We start from the raw sequence: 18,403 nt of genomic DNA on the forward strand, positions 1-18,403 counted from the left end.
ACAAGCAAAAGCAGTTGGCAGCCAATGAGGCGCCCATCACTCATTGCCATATTTGGGTTTAGTATATTCGTATGTGTACAAATTTGTAGTATCTTCACAGGCATTTCGATTTGTCTTCCAGAGTCCTCAGGCTAGATGCAACTACAAAGGCGGCGACCTTGTCTAACGCCTCTTCAGTTACTACAGCAACGGCAGAAAGAGCGAACCCTGAGGGATAGCTAGCAGGTGACCCCGCTGTTCCGCTCGTGCGTCGGCACGCTTCGTTATACAGGCAGCTTGGCAGTTAATAAAATGATGATGTACACATGTTTGAGCCAGGAAGCAACGTTGACGGTGGCAAGTGCCAACAGCAACAGCAGACGTTGCACATTAACTACGCTACGACCCTGGCAACACACACGGTTGCAGGGATGGGTGGCAGCGCCGCTTAGTGGCAGTTGATAAATGAAAAAATAAATTGAAGACTTCCAAAAAATATTTGTTGATGGTTAAGGCGAACGGGCGTTTTTATTTTTGCTACGTCGCATGATTGCAGCGCAGCCTAATTTAACGCCTCTTTTACTGCCAGCAATTTGCGTGGCGTCGCCATTCACACAATCATACAGCATACTGGTAGACCAATTGGGATGTGTGTGAACAGAGTGCTTGGATATGCGAATAGATACATTCAATACAAGAAGTCCCACATTCATGATGCTCACACACGCTCAGCTGCATAGCACAATTACTTGCAATTGAATATTTCCTCAGGTCACTGATGCGCTGTCAATTCACTTTGCGTAGCTTGTGAAAAACTGGGGCCTCTGAACTCTATATGGCGGTCCCAGCAGCCGAAGCAATCAAGGAAATGATGGCGTAGCAATAGAAGGCTAACCACCGTTATGTGTGCCACAAGCAGACACAAATAAAGCATATCTTCCTCGGCTGGCTGCTGCACTTGCGCCTGTTTCTCCGCTCGCCGCTCCAATAGATAGTCGCATATTTTTTATGCGGCGTAAAAGTGTCTGCAGACAAATTGCGCTTTTCTGCCAATTGATTCGTGCAATAAATTCACGGCGCTAAAAACTGTTTGGACAGGCAGATAGGCAGCCCAAATATGTAGCTTCGACGTTCGTTTAGTGGAATTGTAACTGAGAATCGCTAAGCCCTAAGCTTTCAAATACCAAATACCATATTATTCATATGTGTATGTATGTTTGGTGGTAGTATTTACAGATCAATTGGAAAATCAATTCTCAAACATCAATTAGTAAGCGCGGTTATTCCTGAACCGGGAAGAGAACAATACTCACGAAGGTGTACATCTTGCTCGCGTGGATTCCTTGGCGTATACTTGTATTGCTTTGTTTCAACTGTGGACCTAAAGCGATCACTAAAATTATGTAAGATTTAAGAGCAAGAGGTAATATGTTTTTGGCATTCGGACAAAGTTTTGACGATCAAATCATATAAATAAATGACTAAATGACAATTGCTCATGTTACATTAAGTGATTTGAGTTAGAAGTCTCTTTGGGAAGTTGCACCATGTCAGCCGGCTATGCTGATAGAGCTGATATAACGGGTTTTTCTATAGGGACTCTACGAAAGTATATCGAAAGAGACAGAAAACGACGCCATGGAAACCTTACAGCATCCTTACAAGATCAAATTGGCGCAAGAACTAAAGCCGCTTGACCACCACAATCGTCGTATGTTCGTGAATTGGCCTCAGCAAGAACTTCAAAACGATCTGGATTTTAATCAAAAAATCATCTTCAGCGATGAGGCTAATTTCTGCCCGAATGGCTTCGACAATAAGCAGAATATGCATTATGGGTCAAGCAGCAATCTGCACGTACTCCATGAGTCACCATCGCATCCTGAAAAAATTACAGTTTAGTGCGGGTATTGGGCCGGCGACTTCATTGGGCCGTACTTCTTCGGTGATGATCAAGACCGACACGTTACTGTGAATGAGACTCACAAACGTTCAATGAAAACCGGAATATTTTTGGACCGATGTCACAATCGATTTATTGAAAGCCATGTTTGGTGAACCTGTTATCTCACGACATGGCTCAGTCAATTGTCCGTCTCGGTCGTGCGCTTTGACGCCGTCAGACTATTTCCTGTTGGGCTACGTCAAGTCTACCTGTAAGAATTGACCAATTGGACATCATAAACCAGTATTTCATTTCATTGAAGTGGTTATGCAAAATTGGCTAGAGAAGATCAGCGCAATAAGAATTCTGACAAATCTTTAAATACAGGGATTGTCCGGAGTGTAAAAAAGTTTATTGAACCAGTTGTTACAATTCTTTAAAAACCCTCAAAATAGGCACCTTCTTGTTCGATGCAGTGCTACCAGAGCGATTTCCAAGCACTCAAGGTGTCGCGGAAGGCATTCTTTAGAATAATCTTGAGAGCCGAGGTGCTTGCTGCTTGGATTCCCTCTGTCGTTTCAAAAAAAATGAGAACTGCCTCTTTGTCTCGGGATCATACTCAAAGATCCATGACTCGTCACCTGTGATTACGTTATTCAAAAATTGGGGGCACCGAAACATACCACTTCTTGCAAAAGCAACTTCTGAGTAAGCCTACTTGCCCATATCAAACGTATATGCCGCAGATTTACTGACTTTCACACAGAATTTCATCGCTCACCTCTGCTCTAGCGAACGGCTTGCACCACTCACAGAAAAACGTCGCGCGAAAATGTTGGTCCTGACTCTCCAGGTGCTCGGAGGCAACTGTCCAGCCGCTCGTTAGATAGCTAGGAACGCCATCTACTAAATGCAGAGGCGTTGTGGCTTACAAAATAAAATATCGCGGAACACAAATCGATGAAATTTTAAATCCAAATTAAGCCTGGATGGCATTAACTTTGTTTTTTTTTTTTTAATCAAACACTCGAACCAAATTTAACTTACTGAGGGTTTACATGAGAGCAACTAGGAGGAAAAGTAGGGCTTAAAACTAAAAGCACTTAAAATTTCATGCGAAAAAAATTCAGACGCACGACATATTAAATATTGTGTTTTTATCAATTTTATTTGCAAACAAGTGCTTTCATTATCATTTTGAACATTTTATAAATATAATACGGCGTGCAACCCTGCGTTTGCGCAGAGCTTTTTTTCAGTGAAAAATCTGTTTTTTGCCTTTTAAATTTCCAATCAACAATTAAAGCGCAGTAAATATGCCGTTTTTTGTCTTCTCCATCCACGCTAATAACAATTGCTCGCTCACTCGTGGCCGGATAACCTTAACACATTTGTGCCGCCTGATTTTTTTATTTCATGTTTTTCAAAACGGAGCCATTTCGGAGAAATATTCAGTTGCCATATTTTATTTTCGAGCAGATTTAATTACTGCACGCATTAACGCCATTACTGAAATTCGTGGAATATGTTCATAGATTACTTGTGATTATTTGTTGACTTTATCAAAATTTGCACAGCGAAGACACTTCCCCACCTTAGGACGCATTCAAAACATGCCTCACATAGCGCAGAGTTGCAATGAAATACTAAGAAATATGCGCGAACATACATCCCTATGTGTTACGCTATAAATATACCGTGAATTCACCGTTAGTACTTCGAGGTAAAAGCGTGTGCGTCTCACGCATTAACGGTAATTTCTTCATGCTTCTTTGCCTTACTGTCAGTATTCATTTAGTACGCTGTTGCCACGACAGCGCTCCCCTCTTACAGCTCTGTCGCAGCTACACAAATCCGATGTCGAACATGTTAAAGAGTTCACTTCCCCACCTTCGTTCGTTCGTTCGACACATATAGTCACGCATTGCCTTCGTCGAAGCGATTTAAAAGGATTTGATAGTTTATTGTTTACTTGCGTTAAGACACACTGACATGAAGGAGTTACCGAGTGAAAGCTACAAATGCCAGTTACATTGCCGATCGTGACGGGAGAGGTTAGCGAGCGACACGACCAATGAAGGCTGAACGGTGATTTGTAAGGCTAGCGGGTGAAGTAAGTACCCTGTCGGGAAAAATCGCTCTATTCTATGTTTATAGCTCAGGAGCAGGAAAATTTGCTCCAATAGGGAGTAGTTGATGTAGCCTTAAAGGCGTGTAAACCATTTTGATTTGTTTGCAAAATCTTTTTATAAATGAACTGTTCGTTATTATTTAAAATCGATATATTTCTTACGTTTACGCTATAACCTTTATGCCTGCTTAGTCTCATTGAGATATTTTGCGTAGAATCTGAAATATTTAGTTTTCAGGCAAGCGGATTAAAAAAATAGTGGTTCTATTTCGATTCTCTCGTTTTCAAACTAAATTAGGAGTTGGTTACAAATAAAATTTAAAATTAAGTGGTACGCGTGAGCTTTCTCTATCATCGTTCTGCTTAAATTTATTAGTTCCAATTTTCCCCATTTGCGCACTACTTTAACAGATGATTACTTCTGATGTTTCAACTCATTAGAAACATACATAGGTACATAGCTTTCAATAATTTGTGCGTTGCCATTTTTTAAACATCTTCAAATCTCACATACCTCCCTCCCTGGCCAAAATTTAAGCCTGTGTATTTTTCTCAAGGGTCAGACATTATCTGTGGCGTATCATTAATGAACTTCTGCTCATTTTTCATAACAGAGCTCTAAATGTATGCAATTATTGCCCCACTGTGGTTGGCTCTCGGTTGGTGTTGCCGCTGGTCGTGAAATACTTTCCGTAAGTAACAAGTTAAGCTCGAATGCACCTTTGCCAAGTAAAATAAATCGCTTTGACGATGAAATATTGACGTATATTTAGTATCACTGTCGTTGTGCTGGTGTTATAGCGCAAGTCTCCTCCCATTATTACATATGTGAAATGAGGGGAAGTCGAAACACATGAATTACATATCTATCTATTTATAAAAAATTCCCAACAATATTATGATGCTTTTATTATTCCCCCTTAATTCCAAATATTTGCCAGAGATAGGGTTTTGAAAGTTAAAACGCTTAAGCGAATAAATGTTGTTGTGTGTTCTGCAAGTTTTTTCAATTACAGTGTTGTTGTTTTAAACATTGCATATTTCGCGCCGATGAGTGGCAACACTTGTCTTTTCTTGACCTTGGTCTTTGGTCATATAGCATGCACATACAACTTACATATACAGGCACATCGACTTGGATTAGCTATGCGCTTCAAAATTTATAAAATAATAGAACAAAACATATGGAAATCTGGAGCAGTTTTCCAAAATGTTTCATTAATTCTGAATTGAAGCTTATAAGGTAAAGAAAGGCTATGTTCTAAGGCAATTGCCTTGTCATACGGCACTTTCTGAGCAAAGTTGTATCCTGTTATATCAATTTATTCTTGATTTGGATACCACAAAGTTAAAGAATCAAACGAAATTCAAAATTGTGTTATATGGCACTTATGGGTTGTCGTTTTTTCTAATATGACATTAACTAGACTCGGTCCGAATACTACTCTAAATTGAAATATGAAAGATGCTCTAAGCTGTATATATGTACTTACAGCGAATTTACTTCACAAAGAGCCTCATAATTATCTACACTAATCTTTAAGATCAAATAAGACAAAACAGCGTGAGCAGTGTTGAATAACGCCGAAGTCAAGCTCTCAACTTACACAATGCAAACATCGGAGGAGGCCAACATTGCATAAATTTGAATGCAGCCATAGTACAAGTAATTAATAGGAATTATGCAATCTGCCGGCGCGTAGAAGTAACTAATCAATAGGTATGGGTGTAAGGGTGGAAATACGTAATCTTAATGGCGTTAAATAATTGTTTGTCTATAGGATCAAATTGGAGGTAATCCAGCAAATAATACTTAATCAATATAAGATGATGTGTGAATTATATTGAGATGTATTTACATATTTGTGTTCACTTTGCATTTACGGGGGAATGAAGTCTCTTGCTGCCTTGCTTACATAAACAGAGACAATTCGGCTCTGCCGCGACTACTGACGTAACTTAATCCTCTGTGAAACACCAAAACACCATGTGTGCATGCATGAAGCTCATGAAGTGTGTTATCAAATATGCAACATCAATATATACATCTGTGAAACACCAAAACACCATGTGTGCGTGCATGAAGCTCTTGAAGTGTGTTATAAAATATGCAACAACAATATATACATATATATGTATAGTAATTATGGGGCACACTTAGTGTGAATTATTCTTAAAATATATGCAATATTGCTCTAACAATTCATTAAATATTTTATAAGTAGTTCCAACAAAATCGCCTAAAATATGACCCAAGGTGTGCCCTTCAAAATTTTCTGTGTGATAAATGTCAAATCAACTTTTTATGCATTAAATTGCTTGAGATATCACCGTGTATCGCTATGGCTTGACTATTGCAAAATGTCTATCGGCGTTCAAAAGATTTTTATAAATGATATCTTCTTCTTTGTTGGCGTAGACAACGCTTAAATGGTTATAGCCGAGCCGATGAAGTCATGTGTAGAAGTTCACGCAAGTGAGGAAAGTTCACTGAGCGCCATATGACTCAAGCAGCTGACGACTGCCGGTCTTAGGCTAAGTATCCTCTGGGTAGCCAGAAAACATCCGTTTGAAGGCGAGTTAAAGTGAGAAGGCAAACATTCCCTCCCCAGAGTTGGGCTGGGTTTGGGACGAGCTACGTAAAAATGCTCATTGGAGGCAAAAGAAACAATAGCCTTATAAGTGCTATAGTGGCGGTAAAATAATAAATTATTGAATAAGTTTCTTTTTTCGCAAATATAGTACATAAGATTAACTGGAAAAAGACGTGAACTATAAACTTGACAACATAGTGCGGTCTGATTTATTAACTTTGCCAGTCATTCAAATGAATTTGGGGCGGTGCAGCTTCAATAGCCATTATTTGTCTATTTTCGTTAGACTTCTTCCACCGAAGGTCTTTATAACTAAGCGTTATTACGCCAAAGTCATACGAATCGAAGTGGGGGAAAGTTTCACTGCGAGACTCAGCGACGACCCACAACCACTCCACAGTATGTCGCGTTGTATATGCACGTTTGTATGCGCTTAAGCGTGATCGGAAATAATCAGCGTGGCAAACAGGGATTTATAACTGAAAGTCAAATGACAAACAAACGATTACCACATCAGCAGCAGCAGCAGCAACAACAGCAAACACGCCACCAGCAACGGCGAAGTCTCAGCGCCAACCGCAACTTAGCGGCGGAGCATGGAACGGAGGGCGACCCACGGATGTTGGGTTATCGCATCTACGGAGGCAAGCAAACCGTTAACGAGTCGAATTCCCAAACCATCGATATGTCCAACACCATAGCATCAGCTTTTCAGTGCAGCTGTGAGGGCGTCCATACTGCTATTTACCGTTATTCAAGGCTGCATGTGTGTGTAGCTCATCCAGCAGCAGCTTGGCAATTTACTAGCTCATATTTATTTGTTTCGTCTGTGAGTTTGTTTGCTTGTTGCATTGCCGGATTGTCGGATTGTTGATTTTCGCAGTTAATTTGTGCTTTCACGTTGGCGTTTTCTGACCTTTTTCCGCAAGCAGGAGTTGCGCTGTGTGTGTACTTTTGCTTGTACCAGCTTTTGCTTGTACTCCAGCACATGTGGTCTGCCGCGCAGCTTGTACATGTGTGTGTGTGCGTATTTGCTTGTTGTTTCTGCATTTGTTCGTCTTTCTGTTTCTGCTAATAAATAAATTAGTAAACTTTATAAATAGTTTTTGTTTTTGTTATCCCATGTCCACATCTCTCATGCTATATTTATATAGCGTATGGCTGTATTATGTATATATGTTGGTATGTGCGTGGGGTGTGAGGTGTGCAATGTTTGTATTCAGTCAACCGCAGACAAATGTTGAGGATTGGTTTTGCGTTTTGGACTTTGGCGTAGTTGCTGACTTCGGTCAGAGGCGTTAACTTCGCCATCATTTACAGACAATGTCACTGGAGATTCCCCAATACTAGTTTGGTTACTTGGCACCATCGTTGGAATTTGCACAGACACATATATGGATACATAAAAATTGTATATTGTATAATTGCCTCAGTTACTTATGTATTTTTGAATTAACCAAGCATAAAAATAATTATTAATTTACTAAGCATTCAACAAAGATGTAGATCCATGATTTATTTTCATATATTCTGACAAAAAAGGTCCCGGAAATTGTAAATAAAAAACAAAATATTTAATTATTCATCAATATGGTGGAATACACTTATGTCAACGATTATTCCAGTCTTCAAAACATTTCTCATAAACACTTTTTGGGATGGCCTTCAGCTTCTTCAGCGAATTTTATTTTATTTCTTCGATCGACTGAAAACGGATTCCACGGAGCCGCAATTTTAGTTTGAGGAATAAAAAAATCACACGGAGACAAATCTGATGCATTCTCATTACGGTTTTGACTTTAAATTCGGTCACACTCGTTCCTCGATGGTGCATTATCACCGTGTAAAATTAATGAATTGTTTTTCCACAATTCCGGCTGTTTTCGACGGATGTTCAAAATAGAATCCTTATTGGCCGTCTGTCTCTCCAGAACCAACTCATGGTGCACCAAACCACGAATATCGAAAAAACACTGAGCATCACTTTGATTTTTGAGCGGCTTTGGGGTAGTTCTTTTGGTTTAAGCTCGATTTTTCCCTCCATTCACATGCTTATTGACTGGTCAAACTCATAAACCCATGTCTCATCAACAGTTATTATGCTCTGCAGGAATGTGGGATCGGAATTCGCACTCAATCATGTCCAAGAAGACCTGTTTCCAGTCTCTTTTTGAAAAAAATCACCTTTATCGGGACGAGTCGAACAAGAACGTGTTTCATGCCTAAAAATCCACCAAAATCATTCGAACGGACTCACGAGAGATGTCGAGCTCTCTTGCCATCTCCGTAACACTTGCCTAACGATTTTCAAGCACAGTAACATTCACTTGTTAAAATTTACGTCACTTTAGGTCGTCAGAACGAGGCATGTCTTCAACGATCTCACGATCGTTTTAAAGGCTTTGTACCACTCGTAGGGACTCGCTTCAGCCAAACTTTTCTAGACGCCACATTCTTGTTTCAACGTTTACTATTGGGATATTTTACATGTGAATACCGTTATTTTGCATTCCAGTAAAGAAGAGCGCTTGTCTCGTTATTGTTGTTGCCGAAGTTGTTGTTGCTGCTTTACGCCCAGACACGCAGAGCAGCTTTAGAATTTGCTGACGCCTGGGTTTTTCTCTTTTTCGCTTCGGTAATTATCAACAGCTTTGCTAATTCTTTCGTCAAATGACAGTGACAGCCAGGCAGCAGGAGCAGACGCAGTGACAACAACGACAAAGTGGACACACACCACACTTACTGGCGTGCATGTGTGTAGGGAGCGTCTTTGCAGCAGTGTTTGCGCCCGAAGTCGGAGCTGTGGCGCAACAACTAATTTCTGTCACTTCTGCTTGCTTAATCTCGCTTAGCGTTGTTGTTGCTGTTGCTGTTTGTTTTCGCTTCGGCTAGAACTTTTCTTGTGCGCAGCTAAGCTAAGGCGGACGATGGCGACGACAGTGCGAATTGCGAATATCTTCATCACTCTGGGTGTTGACCGGCCAAGGAGATATTAATGTGCGTGGAATATTTATCCAGCGTACGTATACGCCCCGGTGGCTGCCAAGCGCATTAAAACGCAAAGTAAGAGGATAAAGAGAGGCAAAGTAGCAGAATGCTGTTCAATTAAAATGACAGTCGTTTAGAGAGTCACATTCTCAACGAAGCGAGTGATGTATGAATAAAAACTTCTAAAATATTTCAAATAATAAAAAACGCAATTTTACGTAAATTTTAAAGGAAAAAATTAATGATATTTTTATTAAGTTTCCGTGAAGGTTCTTGGCATCGCGGCTGAGCCTCTTTATTTCAATTGGCGCAACTTTCCGCATTCATGCTTTTGGCACAAATTTATGTAGGCATATTTGTTATTGCCGCCAGCAATTATAAAAATACGCTTTCCAACACTTAAATGTGTGTGGCAGTGCGTCTTTTGACGCAGCTGTCTCGTTTAATGAGTGGCACTTCCTAACGATGTATAATTTGCATTTAATTGATTCAAATGTGTTGGCCCTTTTTCGGCAGCCCTCACTTGCGCAGCCCGTGAGCCCTTATTTTTCCACCATATTTTATTATATTTGTTGTTTGAGTGATTTAGGAAGCCCTGTTTATACAATTAAAAATCACGCACACCCCCTCCCCCCGCACATCTCGTTGTCTTTAACAAATTACCTTAAATTCAAACAAATTTGCGGTTCCTCAGGATTAATAGGCGAAATTAAAAAGTGCCAAATTAAAATCGCCAGTCGCTCTGCTTGTCTCCGCTGCCTTTTTCTCGGACATTTTAATAGTTTGGCCGACCCTTTTGAGCTCGCTGTTTTAATGAGTTTTTTATGTGGCACTCGTTTAAAGTTTTGCTTCATTCCGAAAACGTTTCCTTCACCAAGCGAACGTTACATAACTATATATACATATATACTATATATATTTAAATAAATATAAGTTACATAAATTTGTGGAGGACATACATATATATTCCGTATAACTCAACAAAATTTTACCTCAGTGTCTACATATAAAAACTGGTGCGAAGAATGACGCAGAGGTTGTCTTCAGAGAAGCAGAAATAAGAAATTAACTCAAAGCAAATACTGAAACGAACTTTCTCTCTAATAAACACAGGTCTTCTTTGCCTTACATTGAATATTGAATATGTGATGGGTGTGATTCAAATTGGCAGATGAAAGCATTTTGTAAAACATTTTTAAGTGATTAAATATCATTTTATTTAACCTTTCTGTTTTGTGTATATCCATAATATAATTAATATTGAATATCACAAATAATGTAGTAGTCATCTTAAAAGATTTTCATTTGATAGAATTTCTTCTTAATGCGATATATTTTATATAGTTTCCTAAACTGATTATTTTGAACGCTCGTGAAGCCTTATTGACTACCAAATGACACTCAACTTGAAAAGCATAATTTTTTTTTAATGGAAGGATATGCTCTGTTGGGTGTTCTTTGTCGTTGAAGTACATATCTGTGCTAAAAAAAAACATTATGTCGAAGGTAAGAGACAAATAGATAAAGTAAGAATAACAGAAGCGAGCTTTGTCGGACTTCCTTGTCGGTGTGCTTTGTTGGTGAAAAGTGTGGTTTTAAGAAGAAGTTCACACAAGAGCTAAACTTAGATGGATCTTTTACCATTCTGTCAAAAGCTAAAAGTTGCTTAAGGAAAACTATTGTATTCTATTTGCATTGGAAGACAAAAATTGTATATTTACTAATAAAAAAAGCAAGAAAAAGCGACTGCATCGAAGCCCTAATATACTTCACAGGTGCATTTTTATAGCATAAATGAATAAAAAAAGATCTTTATGTTAATTTTTATCTGTCAGTTTATATAGCAGCTATATATAGTGGTCCGGTCTGAAAAACTTTTTTTGACATTGTTTTGTTGTTGTAGACAATGATCTTCGTTAAATAAAAATGTTTGGCAAGCGCTTAATTCCGATCGGTCAGTTCATATGACAGCTTTATGCTATAGTGGTCCGATATTGTGCAACATTTCTGGCCGATATCGCAAAAACTGAAAGACTAGTTGGCTCATTACGCTGATAAATTATTTAATGGATTTTTAATACGGACGCTAAAAAAGTAGACCGATAGGGACAGCAAACGTCGTTATATTTTTTCCTCCTCGTTTGACATACGAGTACCTCTTCAGTAAGGTTTGCCATTTCACCATGGAAAGATATACGATCATACAATGAGTCGAAATTATTAAAATTTGCTGCCGAAATTTGGAGTCAGTGGCCTTAACATTAAGAGCGCTACATCCAATTTATGGTCGTCATAATCGTCCTGTCAGATTAACAATTGAGCGTATGGTGGAAAAGTTTGAATCCACAGTCTCAGTACAAAATGTTTCCGTGCCAATGAGAAAAATAAATGCTTTTACTGTTAAGAATATTGCTGCCACTGGCGCATAAATTGAGGAAGGCCCAAATCAGTCTCTCTCAAGTCGTTCTCAAGCGTTGGGCACCTCTGTGACGTCGTTGTGGCAAATTCTACGAAAAGATCTTGGCTTACATCCTTACTAGTTCAAATTGACGCAAAAAGTGAAGCCGCTTGACCATCCGGATTTTCATTGAAACATCATCTTCAACAATGGGGCTCATTTCTGGCTGCTTTGCTTTGTCAATAAGCAAAATATGCGTTATTGGTCAGGCAAAAATCCACACGTACTCCAAGCGTCACCGTCGCATCCCGAGAAAATTACCGTTTGGTGCAGTTTATGGGCCGGCGGCGTCATTGGACCGTACTTCTTCCGTGATGATCAAGACCGACACGTTACTGTGAATGGGAATCGCTCAATGATAACCGAATATTTTTGGCCCGAATTGGCTGAAATGGACTTGGGCAATATGTGGTTTCAACAGGACGGCGCCACAAGGCACAAAGCGAATCAATCAAAATCAATTTATTGAAAACCATGTTTGGCAAATGTTTAATCTTATGAAATCGCCCAATCAATTGGTCGCCTCGGTAGTGCGATTTGACTCCGTTACACTATTTTCTGTGGGGCTACGTCAAGTATATGTTCTATGCCAACAACCCGGAGACGACTGATGAACTTCGTACCAATATCAAACAAGCAATTGCAGCAGAATCCGCCTATTCGTGTTGGAAAACCGCGAGAATTGAGTTCGGCGTCTGAACTTCTGCAAGCGTGCCCATGGTGGCCATACAAAAGAAAGTTCCATATATATTGACATCGCATTCATTGATGCATCAAACAGGTTTTGTAGCGCTTTTATTGAAAAATCCGTTATTGACTTTGTAAAGTCCTCGACGTTTCTATTTGGGTATTACAAACTTCGTGGCAAACGTAATATACCCTTTTCAGGGTATAGAAAAACTTTATTGCTCCATTCCCGTTTTTTATCCTTTTTTTTAAACTGAAACGCTGAATAAATGTCAGTATAATGCTTCAAGGCCGTCGAGTATCAAAGAAAAATACTTGCATATGAATTTGCGAAAATTTGCGTTTTTAAAGCCGTTACATAACTGTTATAAGCTGCTGCTTTAACGTACGTCATTCAAGTGTTGCAACTGCCTGTTGCTGTTGTTGTGACTGCTGCAGAGCACAACGTTTAAGTTGAAATACCAAAATGCCACAAAACAATACTCTTCATATGTAACGGATTGTTGCGAAGCGCCTTAAAATGTTTCAAATAGCAAAGGATAGCAAGCGGTCGCAGCAACACACGCACACAGTGTGTGTTTAAATATGTACATGAGTGTATGCGTATGTGATGTATGTATAGTATGCCATTTTAACTGTATTGGCAGGCGCTTTTATGCTTAATTACATAAAAGAACTAACCCACCGACGCGAATATAAGCAGACACTGCATTCATGCGCCGATGTGAGCTGTGTGTGTGTGTGTGTGTCGGCTGCGCACTTAATAAATGATATGATGGCGACTTCCGCTTCCACATCAACTTCCGTATTGTGTCGAGCGCTATTCGTTGTCGCCATTTTTTATGACTACCGCCACGACGCGGCACAGCGACAGCGACAGCGACGGCCTGGACGACGGTGACGGCGACGGCGAGGGCATAAAGCATATGGCAATATGGCAAATGCAGCGTAATGTTTTTACCACCTCGGCATAATTTTATGTGCAACATATTTCGATTTTGTTTTCTTTTTGCTCGTTTGCGAGTGCGAGTGAGTTTCAATGGATATTGGTTCGCAGGAATTTCGCTCATTTGAGTGTTTAATTTAAATGTTTATTATTATCGTTATTATTATTGCTTTTTGCTGTTTGCTCTTTTATAGTTTTTATCGGCCTCCATTCATTATTTCGCTCGGCAGCTGTGCTCGTATGTACCCACAGTGAGTGTGCGTGTGTGTGTTTGTGTGGGCATTTAATTATTCAGCAAAAATATTTAATGCACTGTTAAAGGTATGAATGCGCAATGTGCGCCATAAGTAATTCAATTGCACGCGCGGCAGCGCTGCCAGTGTGTGTGTGCGCATTTGATTACAACATTAAATATTTAAACATTACATGCTTTCATAATCGAGCCTGGACGGTGTGACTAGCATTTTTATTTTTTCGTTTGAACATAATCGCTTTTTACCGTTAAACAATTATTAGGCGAAAGCGGAAACGCAAACTTCAATGCAAATCCAGAGTTTGCTCACGTGTCCACGCCTCAACACCTGCAACGGCAGGTTGGAGGAGGTCCGAAGGTCCGAAGAGGTCCGGAATCATTAACATGTTGCAACTTATAACGGTATTTGTATGTATGCATAAGTTAATGGATTATAAAAGCATAGCTGGCAGTTACTTTAATTTATAGGCTTTTTAAGCGCAATGTAATTAACTTAGTCCCGTTAGCTAAACTCATAGACGTCACTTCACAATCATTACTTACTTCTAATTGTGAAAAAATGTTTTAGATTAACTTTTTTTGATATTTGATTTTTGTTTTTTTCTTGTTTTTTGTTCTGTTTTGAAGTGCATTTACGCCAATTAATTCAATACTAATTGACTACGCGTTTTTTCCGCCCGTACATATATATCACTGATGTCCTATTTGCATATAAATTATTCAGACTTAACGGTAATTAAGTCTACAGCAATGCAATTATATCTCACACATACTCGCTTTATTTTAATGTAACTTGGTTAATTTGAGTTTATATAAAATTTATTAGTTTCCACTATTAAAAATCATCCATTGCAGATAATATTTGAATGCAATGCGCACAAATCTAAGTAGATATATATGTGTGTATATATTTGCATGTGCGAAGCAGGATATGACTGCTTCGACTAACAAGAGTGCGCAATAAATATTGCATTTTCATTAAAAAATTCATAAATCACAACGCTCTGGAAGCGAAGTAAAAAGCAACAAGCACAATCTGATACACCCTGTCACCTAGAGAATTTAATTAAAGAATATAAACGCGCATTTAACGGCAAAGCACAGACAAAAAAGTTTGCATACAAACATATTGGTTGGAGCTGGTAAAATCTCCGCTGCAGCTTAAATTCATAAAGAGTTCATTAAATGCCACGTAACTTAGCCCCCACATCTGCATCCCATTGCCGTTCTTGCTCTTCTAGGAGAGAACAGTTCGATACGCTGCCTAGCTAAACAAAAGAAAGGTCATTTTTGGAGATATACGGCTGTCATAAGACCTATACTTACATATGGAGCTCTGGTATGGTGGCCAGCGCTAAACAAACAACAATAGAAAATTAAATGGAATACATGGAGCAGCATTTCAGGTGTTATTGGCGCAATCAAGTCATGTCCGACTGACGCACTCAATGTGGTCCTGCATCAACCACCCATAGACATCTTTATTCAAAAAATAGCAGAATTTTCTGCAATAGGCACGGGGGTATTTTCCGATGATTTAAACATTTCTCTCTCTATCCGTCTACCGAACTTGGCTAACATCTTCCAAGCGGAAGTACTGGGAAAGAAAAGGCCTGCGAAGCTCTATTGAAAAACTATAGCAGCAATATTTACAGGTAGCCAGGCGGCGCTCTTGGTCTTGCCTTCGCCCATGACAAATTCCAGTAAAGTCCACAATTGCAAGAAAGCATTGAGCTCAATAAAAGACAACCTCCACCTAGACTTGATCTGGGTTCCCGGCCACAAGAACATTTTCGGCAACAAAAAAGCAGACGAGTTGACAAAGGCTTTCCAAGTTCGCTAGGATGGATCAAAAGAGAGATCAATAGACAATTACACAAGTTGTAAATAACAGAGAAAAAACATAACAAAATGTATTATAACTAAACAATTATGGCCAACATATGATAAGAAAAGAACTAACGACTTATTTAATAGGTCTAGGAAAAGTATAAAGAGCGTAACAGCTACCATAACAGGGCACTGGCCATTTGGAGAACATGCGTCCAAAATAGGTATGCCCTACAACATCATTTGCCGACACTGCGAAATAACAGGGAACAAGGAAACAATTTTCCACTTTCTCTCTGAATGCCCAGCCCTGTCACAGATCCGACACAGAACACTTAGAATCCATCAAGCACCAAACCTTAAATGGATTTTTACTAAAAGCATATCGGACTTAAGTAGCTTCATCGAAACCTCAAAATGGTTTGAAGGAGAAGGTGAAACGTGATAGCAAATATAAAAAGTCTACGAATAGTGCATCAAAATGGCACAGCCAGTGCTAATTGAGCCCAAAAGACAACAGAGCTGCACTCCTACCTACCTACCTACCTACCTACCTTTAGAGAAAAGATCTAAAGATTAAATTCTTAACGCATTTCCTAGAAGAAAATGGGCAGAGCAATTCATTATTGTTTATAATAAACGATAAACAATAAAGTATGAAACTATGTGAAATTGTTCAGTGATAATACAGGGGTTTTTTCTTGTTTTCCGGAAAGTAATAAGATTATCTTCCGCCGCGACTGTACTTCGGAGCGGCTGTTAAGTTGTCTCCGAGCACGTGGAGAGTCAGGACAAACTTTTTTGCGCGACGTGTTTCTGTGAGTGGTGCAAGCCGAAAATGCAGCGTTCGTTAAGTAGAGGTACGCGATTAAATTCTGCGTGAAACTTGGAAAATCTGCGACAGAGACGTTTGATATGATCCAGCAGGCTTACCCAGACTGCTTTAGCAATAAGTAGAGTGTTTCGGTGACACCAAGCCTTTGTGAAGGGCCGGGAAGTGGTCGCTGATGAATGGGCAAATCCAAAGTGAAAACGATGCTTATTATTTTTTTGACATCGAAGGCATCGTCCATCATAAATTTGTTCCTCCTGGACAAACCGTCAACGCCCCGGCTCACACCGCCTTTCTTGTGAACAGCAACATAACCCAGCCCGGTATCCCAATGCTTCCACAGCCGCCCTACAGGCCAGATGTGAAAACTATCCCCCCGATATGTCATCATATTACATTGGATACTGATTTCGAAGCAAACTCGAACTTACTATTACACAAGCACTTCACCTGCTGTGATCAACTTTGAAAGAAAGTGTACGAAATTGCCAGGAAAGACCTAAATGCAAATATAATAGTGCTTCTGAAACTTGGGGGAACCTTTGGTTTTACCAAATATTCTTAGTAAAAATTTCTTACGTTTACAGATTTCTATCTGGCAATACCATTAACGTTTGAAATTATCATTTGAAGCATAACACCGGTAAACACGATTTTTGGATCTGACATCTACATGTTAAATTTGAGTTTCTCCTATGACAAAAATAAGGAAAAAGATTTTTTTCCGGTTAAAGTTTGCTTTCGTAGAAATTAGAGCAATTTTTCGATTTTTAAGCAGGAATTACTGTTTTATACTTTTTCTACAATTTCACTATAGATTATAATTAGAAAACTTTTTTTTAGATACAAGAATCGTTTTTATTCAAGATGTGTGATCAACAATAATATATAAAAGTGAATATTTTGTGTATTTCTTTTATGCTCATATGAGCTCTCTCATATTAAACCGCAATATCATTTTGATTACTGACTTTTAGGTTAAAATAGGCTTCATAGGCTTCCCAAAGTTTCAAATTTGTTGATAAAGCAAATTTTTTACTTCTAACTTTAATAAATTCACCGCAAATAACACAGAATGAATCAACATCATTTTTACACTGACTTGATGCCATTTTATATCTGCAATACCGCTGTAACTAAACTAGTATAATCAAGAAACATTTTTATTATTTTTATTAAGTTTTACTATTAAAATAACTTTCGAGTACAAAAAAGTAAAAAAAAAAATTACAAGTGCACACTTTTACTTTTTCTTTTATGTTCATAGGTACTATCTCTTAATAAGCCCCAAATATAGTATTATTACTATAATTTTTACAAAAGCAAACTTTATACGAAAAAAGGTATTTTCTTATCGTTTTTGTTCATAATTAATCAGAAAATCATAAAATAAACTTTAGGACAAAGAACGAAAATTTTTTTGTAGAGTCGTGTAATCAATAAGAATCCGTTAGTTGTAATTGGTTCAACTGAATATACAAACAATGTAAGAAGTAGAGGTAACAGTAAGAAAAGACGAGGTTAGGTTAGGTTAGATCGCACGTGGACTACTATATGCAGTCCTTTCTGGGGTCATAGAAAAGAAGAACTCCTATGTACGAACTTATAAATTAGCAAAACGATTATTAGCCAATACACGTTTGCTTAGACGTTTAATTTCCGTTGCCGCCAGCTCGGAGGAACGTCTGTAGCTATACGCTCCTAAGTGGTTAAGTTTTGACCTCCCAAACGCGGGAAAGTCAAGAAGAAAGTGTTGAGTTGTTTCCACCTCACCTTCTTTCATACAGCTTCTGCAGATGGCGTCTGGTAGGATTCCCAGC

Source organism: Bactrocera tryoni, chromosome 1, assembly GCF_016617805.1.
Source record: "Bactrocera tryoni isolate S06 chromosome 1, CSIRO_BtryS06_freeze2, whole genome shotgun sequence".
In the NCBI taxonomy this organism is placed as follows: Eukaryota; Metazoa; Arthropoda; class Insecta; order Diptera; family Tephritidae; genus Bactrocera; species Bactrocera tryoni.